The sequence below is a fragment of the Myodes glareolus genome, chromosome 5 (genome assembly GCF_982192425.1).
Source record: "Myodes glareolus chromosome 5, mMyoGla1.1, whole genome shotgun sequence".
NCBI classification, from domain to species: Eukaryota; Metazoa; Chordata; class Mammalia; order Rodentia; family Cricetidae; genus Myodes; species Myodes glareolus.
The window spans coordinates 16,994,344-17,013,422 of record NC_142030.1 but is presented as its reverse complement, the minus strand read 5'-3'; the positions used below and the strand labels follow the sequence as shown (position 1 = coordinate 17,013,422).

Below are 19,079 nucleotides of genomic sequence, written 5' to 3'. Positions count from 1 at the left end.
TGCTGGTGGGAATGCAAGCTGGTACAGCCCCTTTGGATGCCAGTGTGGCGATGTCTCAGAAAATTAGGAAACAACCTTCCTCAAGACCCAACAATACCACTTTTGGGTATATATCCAGAGGATGCTCAATCGTGCCACAAGGACATGTGCTCACCTATGTTCATAGCAGCTTTGTTTGTCATAGCCAGAACCTGGAAACAACCTAAATGCTCCTCGACCGAAGAATAGATAAGGAAAATGTGGTACATTTACAAATGGAGTACTACACAGCAGAAAAAATAACGACATCTTGAATTTTGCAGAAAAAATAGATGGAACTAGAAAACATTATTTTGAGTGAGATAACCCAGACACAGAAAGACAATTATCACATGTACTCGCTCACAGGTGTTTTTTAAACATAAAGCAAAGAAAGCCAGCCTACAAACCACAGTCCCAGAGAACTTAGACAACAATGAAGACACTAAGAGAGACTTACATAGATATACTCTACATGGGAAGTATAAGAAGACAAGATCTCCTGAGTAAATTGGAAGCATGGGGACCTTGTGGGGATGGGAGAGGCAGGGAGGAAGCAGAGTTCAATAAAAATATAAAAAAAAAAGAGAGCACAAATATCACTCAGCACCTGGAGGGTTTGCCTGGCACATGCACCAGCGCCCTAGGTTTATCCCCAGTGCTGTGACAGGAGGAACGAGGAATTTGATGGGAAGGAGAAAGGTTGTGGGGAAACCTTACGGTCACCCCGAAGAATTGTACTTGACACATTTACTTGACACTGGAAAAGTCAAGAAGCGGTCTACATAGGCTATGCTAATATAAAATGGTTTGGGTTTATTTTAATGTGTGCATGTGTGTGTGTGTGCACGTATGTGTGCATGCACTCACACACGCCTTGGCACGGGTGTAGAGGTCAGAGTACCACTTTTGGTAGTTGACTCTCCCTCTATGGGTTCTAGAGATTGAACCTGAGTTGTTAGGCTTTAGAAGCAAGTGCCTTTACCCGCCAAACCATCCATCCATCCATCCCATTGGCCCCAAGCTATGATAATTTTTAATTTAAGTTTTATACAATGAAGATGCAAACTTTCCGAGCTGGTCATGAATTTGCAATCTAACTGCCTCAGCTTCTGGAATAGATAAAGTTACAGACATGAACCACAAGGTTCAGAGAAAGGCAGCTTTAAAACAGGAAACAGATGGCGACCTCAGTCTGGTATATGGTTGTGCATCTGCCCCTTAGTCAGTTAGGAGGCTGAAGCAGGAGAATCTCTTGATTTGAAGAGTTTAGGCTAATGCATGGGCAAAGTGGATCAGCAGATAAAGGTGCTTGCCAAAAAGCCTTTTAACCTGAGTTTGATTTCTGGGAACCACATGGAGAAGGTGAGAACTGACCGCTGACCTCCACAGGAAGGCACACATTGTTTTGTGCATGCGTGCGTACCATGCAGCACACACACATGCATGCACACACACACAAATGTAGTATTTAATAAAATTTAAGAGTTCAGGTCCAGCCTGCCCAACAATAAGACTCCATATTTTATAAACAGAAAAAAAATAAAAATTAAAAACTTTCAATAACAGCATTCTATAACATTTTATGGTGTAATCTTCATGTATAAAACGTTTGAAATTTCCATTTATTTACTTACATTTATTGTGCGCACGCGTGTGTGTGTGTGTGTTTGTGCGTGTGCTGTGGTGGCTTGTGGAGGTCAGAGGGCAGCGTGAGGGAGTCAGTTCCCTCCGTCCACCAGGTGGGTCCTGAATATCAAGCTTCGGTCATCAGTCTCCCCTCCCCACCCAGCTCACCAGCTCCCAGTAGTATTTTTATGGCAGCTTTCTTCTTCTAAGACTGAGAAAATAAAAGATATAATGGTAGGGATATTGGCCAGGGCAAAGCCTCAGCTAATGAAGTCGGCAAACAAACAGCCAGGAGTGAGCAGGGCCTTGTTGAAAGCAAATGAGTTCTATTGTCTGCCCGATAGTTAATTCTAACTGTAAATTCAGCTCTCCCAAGACTTATTTGCTGTTCTATTGTGTGAGGAGACACTCTGACCAAGGCTTATACAGAAAGACAGCATTTCACTGGGGGCTTGTTTACAGTTTTAGACTGTAACCATCGTGTTGGGGAGTGTGGCAGCAGGCAGGAAGTCATGGTGCTATAGCAGTAACTGAGTACTCACATCTTACCTGCAATTGGAGACAGAGGACAGAGAGCTAACTAGGTGTGGGCTTTTGGACCTCAAAACCCTCTCCCAGTGACACACTTTCTCCAGTAAAGCCACATCTTCTAATCCTTTCCAAACAGTTCCACCAACTGGGGACCAAGCATTCAAACATATGAGCCTATGAGCCAATGAGGGGCCATTCTCATTCAAACCACCACAGCCTTGCATAACACTTCTTTCCCTCATATTTCATTATCCACCCCAGGTACAAGGGGAGCTGGAAATATATTCTTTTATCTGGGATCCTTGTTGCCCAGATTAGAAGATGAATTATGTTATAGGGACAAAGGATTTAATGAGTATTAAGAATACACTCTCATGAAATTTATTACCATTCTGTAAATCAAACATTTTCACAATAAATCTGAATTTTCAGATACTTGAATAAAAAGTGGAAGATGGAATTGTGATTTTGGTCTGGGAAAAGGGAATGAATGTCCTTCTCAGCTGGCTGAAAGGGGGAGTTAGAGAGAGTGGAGGAGGCCCTAGAAGGTCGGGCTGAGGGAGAAGCCAAAGGTGAGGTTCTAGGACTTGGAGAGCAGTTCTAGATCTTGGGGAGGGACTTGGGAGTTTGCACTCTAGTTTGGTAAAGTTAGCATTTTGAGAGGATTACCTTGTGGTGGATGGATCAAAGAAAGACACCTAGAACAAGTAGGGAGCCATCACAGGCCTGGGGCATGAAGTGACAAGTATTCAGGACTCTTTGTCACTTTTCTTTTGGGGTGTGTGTGTGTGTTGGGGGACGATTCCAAGACAGAGTTTCTCTGTGTAGCTCTGGCTGTCCTGGAACTTGCTTTGTAGACAAAGCTAGTCCCAAAGTCACAGAGATCTCCTTGCCTCTGCCTCCCAAGTGCTGGGATTAAAGGTATGCACTACCACCACCTGACTTGGTTGTGTGTGTCACATTTTAAAAAGGGAAAAGCATGCCGGTGGAACAAACATTAGGAATACCTAATTAGGGGCTAGAGAAATGGTTTGGATGCTCTAAACCAGGGAGCTATTTCTCTAGCCCCGTTAAATGCATCTTAAGAATTCCACAGCCATGTGTGGCCACCAGCCTCCATATTGGATAGCATACATCACACAGGCAATAGGAACAGAAGGATCCAGTTTAAGACATATGGCTTATCAAAGATGAACATTTCCAACAAAACCCGTGCTATCTCCATCTGAGAAAAGTGTGACCTCTGTCTGTTCCCTACAGTGGGTCCCTTTCCAGCTCCTTTCCCTTTGTCTGGAATGTTTCCTTCCTTCTCTTGGCACCTGGAAAGCTACAATTTATCTAGAGAGTCTCTACTCAGATACTGTCTCTGGGAAATCCAGCACAGAGACCAGAGAAAAGTAGCCTTGCACTCTTCTTGCTTCTGTTTCAAGTTTTCATAGATATGTAATTTGCTCGAGATCAAGGACTCTTAATCATGTCTGAGTCCCTGGCATGAGGCATGCTGTCTTCTAGGGTCTCAATGAAGGTAAACTGGAGAAGATGTCTTGTGTGGCCAGGACCCCACCTCTCTGCTGACACTTTAGTTGGCTGTACTTTATTTCATTTTATTTAATTGATGAATGTGTATGTGTTGGGTGTGTGTTGAAGTGCATGTGTGTGTATGGGAGAGTGTGTGTACCTGTGTGGTCTTCCTCCTTTGCTGTGACTTTGTACCGGGGCGTGTGTCCCTGCAGGAATAACAGCCGGCGGGAAACAAGCCTTGAGAGGCGAGAATGAAAACTCCATCCTGCCAGACTTGGTTCGTCAGACTGGCTCAAAAGTACGGGATCTGATCCTATGGTTTAGTTTTCTTATAGCTACAGGGATGGCTACAGCAAAATTCCCTTGCAAAATACCCACTATGGCAAAGTACCTAAGACCTTTATCATAATAATGAGTTCTATTAACTGGTAAACAATGTTCAGGCCAATGACCTAGAGAGGAGGAATCGGTAATAAGCATAAGATTGATTCTGTTGGTGAAGGATGCAAAGTACATGGGGCTTCTTTCATAAGGATGAAATTTTTGTTGTTGTTTGGTTGGGTTTTTTTTTTTTTTTTTGAGACAGGGATTCTCTGTGTAGCCCTGGCTGTCCTGGAACTCACTCTGTAGACCAGGCTGGCCTCGAACTCACAGAGATCCGCCTGCCTCTGTCTCCCAAGTGCTAGCATTAAAGGCGTGCACCATCACCGCCAGGCACAAGGATGAGTTTTGCTCACTGAGACACAAAGCCCAGTATTAGGCTCTAAAAAGTTCCCAGAATTTTGGGGAAATTCCGGTGGAGGCTGGCTCCTAACAGAGAGCAGAGGATCCCCAGGTTGTTTGATGAGTCACTCCAGCATTCTGTGTGACCGGGCGTCGTTCTTGCTTCCCTTGAAGAGAGCACGTTTGCGTGCTTAACAGTTCTGGTTTCTCCAATGCTTACTCTAGGCCGTGCTTCCTACAAGTGTGATATATTTAAGTTGTAAAAAATATTTTTTTAATCAAAGTCTATTTTGTGTGTGTGGGTGTGTGCTTGTCGTACGGTGTAGGCAGAGATCAGAGGGCAGCTTGCAGGAGTCAGTTCCCTCCTACAATGGGTTCTGAATTCAGGGACCTTTGCCTGCGGAGTCATTTCGCTGTTCCCATGCTGTCTTAGTTAGGGTTGCTTTTGTTGTGATGAAACACCATGACCAAAAACAACCTGGAGGGGAAAAGATTTATTTCGCTTACACTTCCATGTCATCGCTGAAGGCAATCAGAACAGGAACTGAAGCACGGCAGCAACCTGAAGGCAGGAGCTGATGCAGAGTTCATGGAAGGGTGCTGCTTACTGGCTTGTTCATCATGTCTGCATTTTACAGAATCCAGGACCACCAGTGGGCTGGCCCCTTCCCCATCAATCACTAACTAAGCAAATGCTTTACTGGCTTGTCTGCTTACAGCCCCATCTTCTGAAGGCATTTTCTCAACTGAGGGTCCCTCCTCTCAGATAACTATAGGTTGTGTCAAGTTGACATAAAAAATAGCCAGCACACCGACCTTGGTTTTTGAGGCAAAACTTCTCATTGAGATTTAGGGTCCACCAATTTGACTAGTGAGCAAGCCTAAAGGAAGGATTTACCTGGCTCTACCTCCTGGCCTGGGATTATAAGCATGTAGAGTAAGTACTTTATGAAGTGGGCTATCTCCCCATCCCTGCTACATTAATTAACTACATTAATTAACTGACAGGTTTCAAACCTGCCTTGAACTTGCCACGTAGCCAAGGATGACCTTGAACTCCTGATTCTCCTACCTCTATTCTTTAAACCCTGAGATTAGGATTGGGTAATGCCAGACCAATCGACCTGTTATGTATTTAAAAGTTTTGCTCTTTTTTTGAATTTCATTTTCACTCCAAATTTACAAGTCCCACCAGACACAGTCCCTCCTGGGAGCAGAGTTCAAGGACAGTGTCTAACAATGGCCACAGACATAAACTGTCTGATGCAAGCTTGGTTTGGTATCAGTGCTCAGTGCTGCACTGAGTAAGTGCAACCAAAATTAACATGCGTGTCTTTTACCGTTGCCTTTCAGGAGGACAGATAACAACAGGTAGCAATGCTTTTATTTTTTAAGATTTATTTTATGTGTATCAATGTTTTACCCATGTACATGTAAACTATCAGTGCACCACATGTGTTTCTGATGCTGGAGGAGGCCAGAAGTGAGCGTCAGAGCCCCTGGAACTGCAGTCATGGATGGCAGTGAGCCAACAGGTGGGTGCTGGGAACCGAACCCAGGTCCTCTACAAGAACAAGTACCCTTAACAACCGAACCTACTCTCCAGCCCCATATAGCCATTCTTGCTTGAATTACAACCAAGAGGATGTCCCTAATTATACGAGGGCGACTCACCTGACCCAGTGTGTTTCAGCTCACTCTTCTCTGTTCACTAGCCATGAGGTGAGGGATCTTGTGTGTCCCGCTCCCCCCTCCCCCGCCATGTGCTGTCACAGGCCCACAAGCAATGATGCCAACAGATCATGGCTCTGATCTGCTAGACCTGTGAGCAATAATAATCCTTCCCCCACCCTATCTGAAGGAAAGAGTCTCTTTGCATAGTCCAGGTCAGTTTGAACTCTGTCCCCGCTTGCACCTGCTGAGTGCTGGGATCACAGGTGTGTCATCATGCCTGACAGCCTTTTGCCTTCAGGAGGGATAATTTCAGTGGTTTATTACAGTAATTGAAAGCTGACTCAGCAGCTCTTCACCATTTACTCTGGGCTTTTCCTGTTGTGTGTGATTCTTACCCTAGACTACCTAATGGACCTATCTTTTATAGCTCTCTTCTCCTCCTTTTTCTTTCTTTCTTTCTTTCTTTCTTTCTTTCTTTCTTTCTTTCTTTCTTTCTTTCTTTCTTCCTTTTTTTTTGAGACAGGGATTCTTTGTAGCTTTGGAACCTGTCCTGGAACTCACTCTGTAGACCAGGCTGTCCTTGAACTCAAAGAGATCTGCCTGTCTCTGCCTCCTAAGAGCTGTGATTAAACGTATGTGCCACTACCACCCCGCTATCGCTCACTTCTAGGGCAAGCTGGTTTGTTCTACAGACACCCCTCTTCCGAGTTTTCTCCATGCCTGTTTAAAATCAACACAGTAGTTCTATAAGCAGTTTTTCCATATTATTTGAGGTTTTAAAATATTTATGTTTATTTTATTTATGTGTATGTATATATATGTCTGCTTGAGTGTATGCCATTTGTGTGGGGATGCCAGTGGAGGCCGGAGGAGGGCGTCAGGTCCCCCAGAGCTGGAGTTACAGGTTGTGAGAATCAAGATGTGGGTTCTAGGAACTGAGATCTGGTCTTCTGTTTTGTGTGTGTGTGTGTGTGTGTGTGTGTGTGTGTGAGAGAGAGAGAGAGAGAGAGAGAGAGAGAGAGAGAGATTGACATGGAGTATCTTCTTGAGTTGTTCTCTTTGTTTTTTGGAATCTCTCAGTGGACCTGTGTCTCACTGATTAGGCAAGGCTGACAGGCCGGTGAGTTTCCGAGATCTGCCTGTCCCCATTTTTCCAATAGGAGCCAGCTTTTTATGTGAGTTCTGGGGCTCTCAAGTGCTCAGCAAGCCCTTTACGGACTGAGCCATCTCCCCAGGCCTAATGATGTCTCTTACAATCAATTAAATACACTGAAAGTCAACAAAAGTCATGCAAGGATGAGGAGAGATGGTAGAGAGGGTCTTCCTCTCCCATCTTTTTAAAATGGTGTTAAGGGTTGATGCTAGAGCCTAGAATATACTAAGCAAGGCTCTACCACCGAGCTATACCCCAGCCTTGACTTTTTATTTTGAAACAGCATCTCAGTAAATCATCCGGACTGAACTCACTCTATAGCCTAGGCTGGCTTTGAATTTACATCTCCCTGCCTGGGCCTCTCAAGTAGCAAGGATAACAGGCCTGCGCACCCAGTCCAGCTAGGAGGAGGTGATTGACTTGAGTCCCTCTGGAGAATATGAATAGCAGTTTGGTAGTGGAACAACAGTGTCTTATGGTGGAAAGCATTAACTTAAAACGTTAGAGTCAAGATCTGAATTCTAACTTCAGACCCTCGGGGTTGTTGTTGCTTACCAGTGGTATGTCCCTAAAACAACAGCTGACATAAATAAACTTCATGTGAAATAACACATAGTGTGTGTCTGACAATAATCTAAAAGCTGTAAATCTCAAAAAGAAAATAACCCTGGGAAATAAGTTGCTGCCATTACCCTCATTTTAAAGATAAGGATCCTGTAGGAGAGGCTAAATTAATTGCCCATGGTGCCATAGCAAATTAGTGGCAAACCAGAACCCAGGAGCCTGGCTACAGGTTTTAACTGTGGCCAGAAAGCCACCCAAGTGCCTGTTTACAAGGAAGCCTTTCTCTCTGAATTGCTCTGCCTGCCACAAATGGCAGGGACAACCTGATACACAGAAGAGGGTGTGGGGCTGAGGGGACAGTCTGAGAAAAGCCAGGCAGTGTAAAAGCATTCAGGATTTCCTCTTCGCTAGTCTTAGGAGAGGAAGGGCTGAGGCAGGACAGAAATGTCACTGGACAGGAAGCTGGAAAAGTTGTCTCTATATCAGGTTTTAAAAATGTATGAGTGGCCAGTGGGATGGCTCAACGGATAAAGAGGCCAAGCCTGATGACCCGAGTTCCATCCCTGGTCCTATGTGGTGGAAAATGAGAGCGATTCTCTGAATATGAACTCTGTGGCAAGTGTGTGTAGCCACCAGCTCCCACCTCCTAAAATAGGTACGTTAAAAATAAATAAATAAAGTCAAAGTAAAGAATGTGTGGGGCTGGTTGATTCTGACATGTTGGTTTTGTGTTGTTTTAGTTTAGGTGCTGGGAATCATTATGTTAACCAGAGTCACAGATCTCCACCTCTTGAGTGCTGGGACTAAAGGCATGCACCACTATGCCTAGACCACTCTCTTACAGAGCAAATAAATGTGTTGGATCTGATGTCTTTATGAATCCCATTTGCTATTACAGCATAAACTTTAATGGGTAAAAATATTTTTAAATCTTAGAAAACAAATATGCTAAAGATAGATACTGTATGTGCAACTAACTAATAATACCAGGGTGGGCGGTCCTGAAGAGGTGGCTCAAGAGCTAAGATTTGGTGCTTAGCTCTTGTGGAGGATCTGAGTTCAGTTCCCAGCACCCACATCTGGTGACTCACAACTGCCTAAAATTACAGTTACAGGAGATTTGACTCATTCTTCCAGCCTCTGAAGGCACCCGAACACACACAGACACACAGACACACAGACACACAGACACACAGACACACACACACACACAACAATAATATAAAACAAATCTTAAGAAAAAAACACACAAGGGAATATAAAATAATTAGTTGACTATCAGAAAATAACAAATCAAAGAGTTGACAAAAATGTACAAATAAAGATATTCTGTTTTTTCTTTTTATTTTATTTTTAAGTTTAATTTAACTTTTTGTTTTGTTTGATTTTGAAACAAGGTCTTACTGTATAGTCCTGGCTGGCTTTGAAGTCAGAGATCCACCTACCTCTGCCTTCTGAGTGTTTCTCTGGAATGTAAGTCAAAACCAAAAAACAAAACAAAAGCCAGCATTCTTTCTTTCATATGTCATGTTGGGTCATTGTGTTTTATCACAGCAACAGAAAAGTGACTTGATACACAAGATAGCCAAGCTTTTAGGATCTTGGACAATGGTGGCACATGCCTTTAATCCCAGCAATTGGGAGGCAGAGGCAGGAGGATCTCTGTGAGTTCAAGGCCAGCCTGGTCTACAGAATGAGTTCCAGGATAGCTAGAGATATACAGAGATACCCTGTGTTGAAAAAACAAAAAACTACTGTGGAATAATCCTTCTGTTCACTGTGTGAATATATATCACTATGATTGGTTTAATAAACGTACTGACTGGCCAATAGCTGAACAGAATAAAGTTAGGCAGGAAAACCAAACTGAGAATGATGGGATGAGGAAGGGTGGAGTCAGAGGAGTCATCAGCCAGTCAGAGAATGAGTCAGACACACAAAATGGGATAGAAGTAAAAGCTATGAGCCTCAGAGCAGCACATAGATTAATAGCAATAGGCTAAGTTGTAAGAGCTAGTAGTAATAAGCCTGAACTATTGGCTGAACCTTTTTATAATTTATATTGATTTTCTGAATCAATTATTTGTTGAAACACGATTCATAAAAACTCAGCAGAGACGGATATTGGGGTTCAACCTGAAGATCTGAAAAGCAAAGCAGTCAGTCACTGGCTCTGACCTCTACCTCCATCTGAAATAGTGACCCTGCCTCTAAGAATCACAAAACTGAGACTGTGACTGAGAGCTGTCTCCTCCCGTTTTGTTTTGTTTTGTTTTGTTTTGTTTTGTTTTGTTTTTTGAGACAGGGTTTCTCTGTGTAATAGCCCTAACTGTCCTGGAACTCACTTTGTAGAGCAGGATGGCCTCGAACTCACAGAGATCTGTCTGCCTCTGCCTCCTGAGTTCTGGGATTAAAAGTGTGCACCACCACCACCCAGCATCTCCTCCTGTTTTATAATCCTCTCTAGGCTGGGATTAAAGGCAAGCACCGGCCAGTTTCTATGGCAACTAGTGTGGTAACTGGGATTAAAGGTGTGTGTCTCCACTGCCTGGTCTGTAAGGCTGACCAGTGGGGCTGTTTTACTCTCTGATCTTCAGGCAAACTTTATTTATTAAAATACAAATGAAATGCTACTATAGTTAGGAAATGGCTGCCTGGTATTTGGGAATAGGTGTTTGGGAATGGAAAACTCTGCCTACGAAAAACAAACACAGACAGACAACAGCAACAAAAGATCTTAGACTCTCACTGGAACCCACGATGTAGACCAGGCTGGCCTCCCACTCACTGAGATCTGACTGCCTCTGCCCCCAAGTGCTGGGATTAAAGGCATGCACCATTGCCCAGCTCTTTCCTTCCTTCCTTCCTTCCTTCCTTCCTTCCTTCCTTCCTTCCTTCCTTCCTTTTCTTTCCTTTCCCTTTCTTTTTTGTTTTTGTTTTTTGTTTTTAGAAACATGGTTTCTTTGTGGCTTTGGAGCCTGTTCTGGAACTCTCTCTGTAGACCAGGCTGGCCTTGAACTCAGAGAGATCATCTTGCCTCTGCCTTCTGAGTACTGGGATTAAAGTCGTGCGCCACCACTACCTGGCCTGAACATTTCTTAGATCACTTAGTTTATGCTGCAAATCAAAAATTCTCCAGTTTGTAAAATTTTCATGCAAATAGTTATTTGGGGGAGCAGTTCCAGTTTTGACATGCTAGACAACTTTACTGCAATTGCTGTTGCCCCAGAAACCGCTCTGACACATTCACTGTGACAGAGACTGTGTGAGGTGGTTTCTAAAATGTCAGAGGATGAAAGCCTAACCTGGGTTAGCTCAGTGCTAGAGCATTTGCCCGGCATGTAAGAGGTCCTGGTTCCGTCTCCTGCACCAGAAGTGAAAACCAAAAGCCCAAATCCTTGCTTTGAGGAGTGAATAAACACCCAACAGTATGGTAACTGCTTGAGAAAGCCCATTGGCTTCTGAGAGCAACAGGGCCAGAAATCTGAACACCGTTCTGCAAACATTCCTTGCTGAGTAGATCGTATCATAAAGGCATGGACTACGTCAGCACCTGATGGAAGCAGACTCATGCATCTTTCAGGGTGTTTGGATAACCAAAAGAAAATTACTTATTTACTTGTCATATAAAATTATTTGTTTTGTGGTTTTTGTGTGGGGGTGGAGGTACAGGTACGTGCACCCCAGCAAACACATGGATGCCAGAGGAGGATGTCAGATGTCTTCCTCCATCCCTCCAACCTTCTTTCTTTTAAGACGTGATCTCTTCCTGAAGCTCACCTGAGGCTAGGGGCCTCAGGATCCACCTGACTCCACCCCAATTTTGGTGTTGCAGGCAAGCACAGCCATGCCTGGCATTCAATTAGCTTTTTACACTGCATGAATTATTTTCTGGGAAACAAACCCAGTAGGAGGGGAAGAAACTTCTGGCTCTCCCTTGGGAAGTTTCTGAGATAAAGTAGTTCTCAGTGTGCATAAGACTTTTTGCCTCCTTCCTCACCTTTTTGTACACCGTGAAGATATGTCTTTGTCAAGGTGTCTTCTGGTTGATTTAATAAAAGGCTGACTGGCAAATAGCCAGGCAGGAAGAGGTTAGGCAGGAGACCCAAACCGAGAGGACACTGGGAAGAAGGGAGGAAATAGGGGATCATCAGGGAAACACAGAGGAAGCAGGAGATGGATATGTCATGTTGAAAAAAGGTACCGCCAAGTGAGAGAGCATAGATAAGAAATACGGGTAGCTGGGCAGTGGTGGCGCACGCCTTTAATCCCAGCAATCGGGAGGTAGAGGCAGGTGAATCTCTGTGAGTTCCAGGACAGCCAGGGCTGTTACACAGAGAAATCCTGTCTTAAAAAATAAGACAAAACAAAAAAAAAACCCACAAAAAAACAAAAAAACAACAAACAAAATCAAATAAAGGGAACAAAACCAAAAAAAGAAAAAAGAAAAGAAACATGGGTTAATTTAAGATGTAAGTGCTAGTTGGTAACAAGTCTAAGTTATTGACCAATTAGTTATAATTAATATTTATAATTAATAATAAGTCTTAGTGTGGTTATTTGGGAGCCAGCTGGTGGGCTGAATGGTGGGATGGTGGGACAGAAAATCTCTTTCTACAAGCCTAAATCAAAAGTTCTTAACTTCTGCCTTGAAATGGAAAAAAACCCTACCAACATCCAATATGGATATCCAATAGCAAACGGGAGAAGTTTACAAGTAGGGGGATGATTGAGCACAAGGTAGACCGAATCTGTTTCCTCTGTGGGTATTCAAGGATAAACTAGTGAGTCACCAGGGAAAGCTTCAGACTGCTGGGCAGAACTCTGGGCTCTAGATGCAGAAAGCAGTCAGCAAGTCTCTCGGGGAGTGTAGCAGGCTGGATGCTAGCCCTCATGGGTTAACCAGACACAGACAGATGGAGCCAGGAGAGATTTCCTCGCAGGTCGACTCTGAGTTGCTGCTTCATAAACTGTGTCCAGGCCAGCAGGAGAAGCCACACCTGTTCTGTGAAATGGCTATCTGGGTTCACTCACGACACTCTGGCAGCTGTCTTAGGTCCCTCTGGGGCAAACAGGACCCACTAGAAGACCTGACAATTGTTCCAATGCCAGCCTGGGTTACTGGAGCAATCTCCTGCCACGCAAATTGAAATTACCCAGGTTGGAGCTCAAGGAACTACAAAGTGATCCTTGATCTAGCATTTGGAAATTTTTTTTTTCCAGGATGTAAAAAACCAATCACCATCATCAATAAAACCCTAGCATTTTCTTCTCTCTCTTTATTTTGAGACAGGGTCTGAACTTGACTGGCCCTTTATCTTCAGACCAGACTGGTCTCAAACTCACAGAGGTCCGCCTGCTGCTGCCTCTGAAGGCTGGGATTAAAGGTGTGCCCCACCATGCCCTGTTGCCCCCACAGAGGCCGGAAGAGGGCATCAATCAAAGCCTCTGGAACTGGAGTTACAGATGGTTGTGAGCCAGCATGTGGGTTCTGGGAACTGAATCCAGGACCACTACGTGAGCATCAAGTGCTCTTTACCACTGAGCCATCTTGCCAGCCCCAGAAATTACACACACACACACACACACACACACACACACACACACACACACACACACACAAATTATATCTATTGGGTGTGGTGGGATACTTAGAATGACCTTACCCCAAAAATACCTAAATTGGACCTTGCCCCTTTCCTGGGCAGCGGAGTAGAGAGCTGACCCTGTTGGTGGAGATGGGGTGAGCCAGCCCCCAGGGTGTGAGAGTGGGCGAGCTGGCCACACCCCGCCTCATCTGCTGTGTGGTGGTGAGGGCAAGAGAAAGATGCCCTCCTCACTCCCCCCGATACCTGCAGTGGGCAAGAGAGCTGACCTCTCCCTTACCAGCTGCAGCGCTCTGGAAAACGGCCCCTGCACCTCATCCAGGCAGCACAATAGAGCAGACTCCATTGACTGTGGGGTGATTAGACCTAGAACATGAACACGGGAGATCTTGTCCCACCCCTCATCTGTTGTATGATGGAGTGGGCCTGGGAGAGATGCCCCCCACCCTAACTGCCTGTGTCGGGTGGGCGAGCTGGCCCTGAGGTCGTTAGAGCAGCAGAGCTGTCCTGCCCCTCACCAGCTTCAGCAGTCAGGAGAGTGGACCCTGTACCTCGCCTGGGCAGCACAGTAAGAGGTAGGCCTGCTGGTGTGGGAAAACTGACCTGAGGGTGTGAAAGCAGGAGAACCAGGCCCTTGCTTGCTGCAAGGGGTGGCAATGCTGGAGAGCTCGCCATGGAGGTGAGGACGGGGGAGAGCTGATGGACTGACCAGCCCTGCAACTTCCCAGGTTCAGAACCAGAATTAAGAGTTGGCCTTCCCAAACATCTATCCCATCTATGATCCGCTGGAGCACATGAAGGTGCCCGTCCTGCAGACCCAGAGTTGAGGGTCTTCATGACACAGGGCGACAACAGGATATCCAAGAGGAGGCCCAGTGAGGGCCCAGCCTCGAGAGTGTAGCATAAACCAGAGGCCTCTAACCAGACCAATGACTCCGCAATGAACACTTGCTATAAAGACGTATGCACCAAAAGGTTTACTGTGTGACTCACTTTGTCACACCACAGCTTCCATGATGAGATCTTTTTTTTTTTTTTAATCCTTTTTTTTCTTAAATTTTATTTTTTTGGTAGGGGAAGAGGTTGGGGCAGAGGGCAGATACAAAGGGACGGGAAGATGAATGAGATCGAGACTCATGATGTGAAAGACACAAAGAATAAACAAAAAGAAAGATAAAATAATACCTGAGTAAGATTTGGTGGAACATACCTTTAGTTCCTGCACTCAGGAGACCGAGGCAGGTGGATCTTTATGAGTTCGAGGCCGGCCTATTCCACATAGTTAAGTTCTAAGCCAGGGGAGGCTGCATAATGAGGCTTTGTCTCAAAAGCAAAAACAAAACATCCAACCATTTATTTATTTGCGTGTTCACTCACTTATTTGTTTATTCATTCATTTATTTGTTTGTTTGTTTATGGGGTGCACATGTGGAGGTCAGAGGATGACTTTCAGCAGTTACTTCTTTCCAAGCCCCTGTGGTTGCAGGGAGTGGCCCTGAACTCAGGTCATCAGGCTTGGCTACTGAGCTTTTCACCTACCGAGTCACCTCCCACAGCAGCTATTTTCATCATGTGACTGCTTGCCCTAGACTCTGTAGAAGGGCTTGGCTTACTATGCACCCAGTGAACAGCCCTGCCTACAAGAAGCACTGCCCACATTTTAAGTGAAATTTTAAGTGAAAGAGCTGAGTGAGACTCGGAGGGCTTAGGTCGTTTGCCCAAGTTCCCCTAGCCAACAAGTGGCGAGGATAGGATTTGAACTCAGGGCTGACTGCCATGCACGCCCTCAGAGCTGTAATTTGTTGTTTGCAGGGTTTTAGTGTGTATGTGAGGCAAGAAGTCTGTGCCAACACAGAATTATTTGTGAGAATTAGCTGAGAAGACATACACAAGTACGTAGTCCAGGCATACAGCAGGGTTCATCAAATATTCTTTATTTTGAGATGATCTCACTATGAAGTTCTATCTGGCATGAAATTCAGGCTTGCCCACAGCTCATAGAGTCTCACTTACCCCTGTCTCCTCACTGCTGGGGCTAAAGGCATGAACTACCGTGCCTGCCTAGTGCTTATTCTTTATAATTATTAGTTTATAATGTGTGTAGTAAATCCCTAGCTTGGAGCAGAGGGGAGGTGTGAGGGTCAGAAGACGTTCAAGCTGTCTTTAGCTACAGAGTAAGTTCCAGGACAGCTGAGAGTACAGGAGACCCTATCTCAAAAACAAACAAACAAAAACAAGCAGTTTATACCCTGGGCCGTGTGCAGGAGAGTTGGACAACGCTTTCCTGACCGTGGGTTTCAGGGACAATTATTGTTTATTTAAAAATAGCAGCACTCACATGGCTCCCTGGTAAGTCAGTTGGCCAAGTTAAAAATAGATGCTAAACACAGCAAGAAGAGAAATTCAATCTTTGCTATCAAGCCATGGGGAGCGGTGACGGTGGCTGCCACTGAAAGAGAACCCGGGTGAACTGGCTGTGTGTTTGCATGAAATTAACCCATCTCTGATTCAGTTTCATCTGTCCTTTTCCCGCAGCAGAAAGAGCATGCATATGCAAACGTATGCAAATTAGCAGCCTAAGATAATAAATTCTTCTTTATCTTCAATAATATGTACAAATTTCTTAATGTTGAAGGTTGATACTGACATCGATACAGTACAGCAATATTCAGGTCCTTGGAAAATCTTTAAGTGGAGGAGAAAGGACTTATTTCCTTATGTAATTAGAAAAGAAAAAAGGGCTAAATCTCACCATTTGGCCTGGAACTTGATATGTACAGCAGGCTGACTTCAAACTCACAATGCTCCTGCCCCAGCCTTCCAAGTGCTAGGATTACAGATGTGTGCCAACACACTCAACAACAGGAATAATTAATGTTTCAAGTGTTGGAGGTACAGATGCCCACACGGCTAGCTGGTGAGTAGTTAAAAGAGGAGGGTGGCTATTCCCTCTGTGCTCCTCAGTTCGCAGTGCTGGATTAGAGAGTTGAGTTAACACTGCTGTTCTGTCATTTGAAACCCTGGGTTGAGAGCTGGCATGGCAGATAACTCTGTTCACTGTGCCAGGTACTCACTCCCCAGAACCTTGGCTGGCTCTCAAAAAAAAAAAAATGCCGTTGGATCACTCCTTTAATCCCAACACTCAGGAGGCAGAGGCAGAGGCAGAGGCAGATAAATCTCTGTGAGTTCAAGGCCAGCCTGGTCTACAGAGTGAGTTCCAGGACAGCTAGGGTGACACAGGGAAACCCTGTTTTGGAAAAAAAAAAAAGAGAGAGAGAGAGAGAGAGAAAGAAAGAAGGAAAAAGAAAGGAAGAGAGAGAGAGAGAGAGAAAGGAAAGAAAGAAAGAAAATAAAAGTTGTTTTGAGTGCTTGGTTCTTTTTTTTCTCAGTTTTTAGGGTACTTCAGCTGTGGACACAATTATTAAATGAGAAATTCATCAAGTATATACTCTTAGACCACATTATCGCATTCTATGGCCATCAAAATGACAATGACAACATCAAATATGGTGGCACATGCCTATAATCCCATCACTTGGAAAGTTGAGGGAGAATTGCTGTGCACCCAGGGCCAACTTGGCCTACAGAGTGAGAGCCTATCCTAAAACAACTCCCCCCCACACAAGAATATGACAGACGGGTCTGTATTATAACTTAAAGTAATAGCAGTTAAGAAAAATTGCTCTGAGCCAAGCATGGTGGCAGGTGGATCTCTATGAATTGGAGGCCAGCCTGATCTACATACACAGTGAGTTCCAGGACAGCCGGGGCTGCACAGTGAGACCCTGTCTGGAAAAAAAGTTCTCCCATAAAAGTACAGATAAAAGCAGGTACTTTTAAAGAGTAATTTGTTAGGTGCCATAAAAAGAATAAGGAAAAAGTGATGGCGTGCTCTCTTTGATAGCACGTGTTCTAAAATTAGAACAATACAGAGAAGATCAGCCTGGCCCTGCACAAGGCTGACGAGCAAATTCATGAAGTATTCCATATTTTAAAAGAAAAGAAAATCCTACAAAAGGACTAGGGCAGAATTGATTTACAAATTTATCAGTGTTATTTTGTCCTAAAAAGGAATGTGGAAGAGGCTTATACTTACAAAATGCTGTGGCAATTAGGAAAACTGGGGATATAAACACAGAAGAGGGGAGCGGCTAGAAGTGTCAAATCTGCAGTCAAGTTGCCTGCGTTTGGTCAATACAAACTGGTCTTCAGAGGAGCGACCTCACTTCTGGGCACAATTTTCTAGAATGGTGAGTGGCAAGGGGTGGGGGGCAGGATAGAGGACTAATCAGAGTAGTTGTGAATTTGTTGTGTTATATGTTGTGTTGTGAATAATTGTGTTATTGGTGTAGGAGGTCCTTCTGTATTTTGTATTGCTTCCATTGGTTAATAAATAAAGAAACTGCCTGGCCTGATAGGGCAGACCTTAGATAGGTGGAGAAGACAGAACTGTATTCTAGGAGGAAGAAAGCAGCAGATAGAGCCAAGCTGCCATGAAGCTGCCAGGTCAGACATGCTGGATCTTTCCCAGTAAGCCACGACCTCGTGGTGACATACAGATTATTAGAAATGGGTTGAATCAAAATGTGAGAGTTAGCCAATAAGAGGCTAGAGCTTATGGGCCAAGCAGTAATTTAATTAATACAATTTCTATGTGGTTATTTCAGGGGTTAAGCTAGCCGGGAGGTGGGATGCAACCCGCTCCTCCTTACTACATGTTATATATGGACTGAGCACACAGGACCCTTAATATTAGATCTTATGACCTTCTGAAAGTAATAGAGACTCTAAGTATTGATGGATACTTAAGGTAGAGAGAAAAGAGGAGGTGCCTCCTGACCCACAGTGATGTGGACTGCTCTCTCTGCCATCTCCATCTCAACCGACTGAACCCTCTGAAACCATAAACCCCAAATCTTTGTACCTTAAGGTGTTTCTGTTGGATGTTCTGTTACAGAGACAAGGAAAGTAACTAATGTGGGGTATGGACTTGAAGGGGAGGATGAGTACAAAACAGGAAGCTCTCAGCAAGTCACACGGGAGCTTTGGCAGTGTCTTGGATGTCAGCATTGAACGCCACAGAAACAGTTGCTTAACTGGGATGCCTTTGGTTCCCTCCCTGCGAGAACTGAGTGGGAAGGACATTGGGTGTCTTGCTTTTTATACATATTTTTAAAATTTTTCTTTTGTGTGTATGGGTGTTGTGTCTGCGTGTATGTCTGTATACTCTGTGTGTGTGTGTGTGTGTGTGTGTGTGTGTGTAGGGGATGGTGGTCAAGGCCAGAAGAGGGCATCAGATCCCCTGGAGCTGGAGTTACAACCAGTCGTGAGCTGCCATTGTAGGTGTTGTGAATTGAACACAAGTCCTCTGAAAGAGCAGCCAGTGATCTTAAAGGCAGAACTCTGTGATTGTTAGTTTTGTTAATGTGGCACAACCTAAGGGGAAGAGAGTCTCACTGCAGATAAGTGTAGGCCTGTAGGAATGTCTGTGGGAGGGGGGCGGTGTACTTGATTGCTGAGTATAGCTGGAAGACCACCCATTGAGGGCGGCATCATTCCCTAGGTTTGGGTCCTGGATAAGTAGAGGTGGATCTGGGAAGGCATGCATTTATTCTTTCTACTCTTGACTGTGGCTGTGACTAGCTGCCTCTGGTTCCCTT

General features: G+C 44.5%; 1 non-coding gene across 1 annotated transcript; it reads left to right on the top strand.

The window, feature by feature from the left end:
• The first annotated feature begins 17,307 nt into the window (after positions 1–17,307).
• On the top strand, positions 17,308–17,413 carry LOC125402021 (U6 spliceosomal RNA). The gene has a single exon (XR_007232521.1). It is a non-coding gene; the product is annotated as a U6 spliceosomal RNA (small nuclear RNA).
• The last annotated feature ends 1,666 nt before the right edge of the window (positions 17,414–19,079 follow it).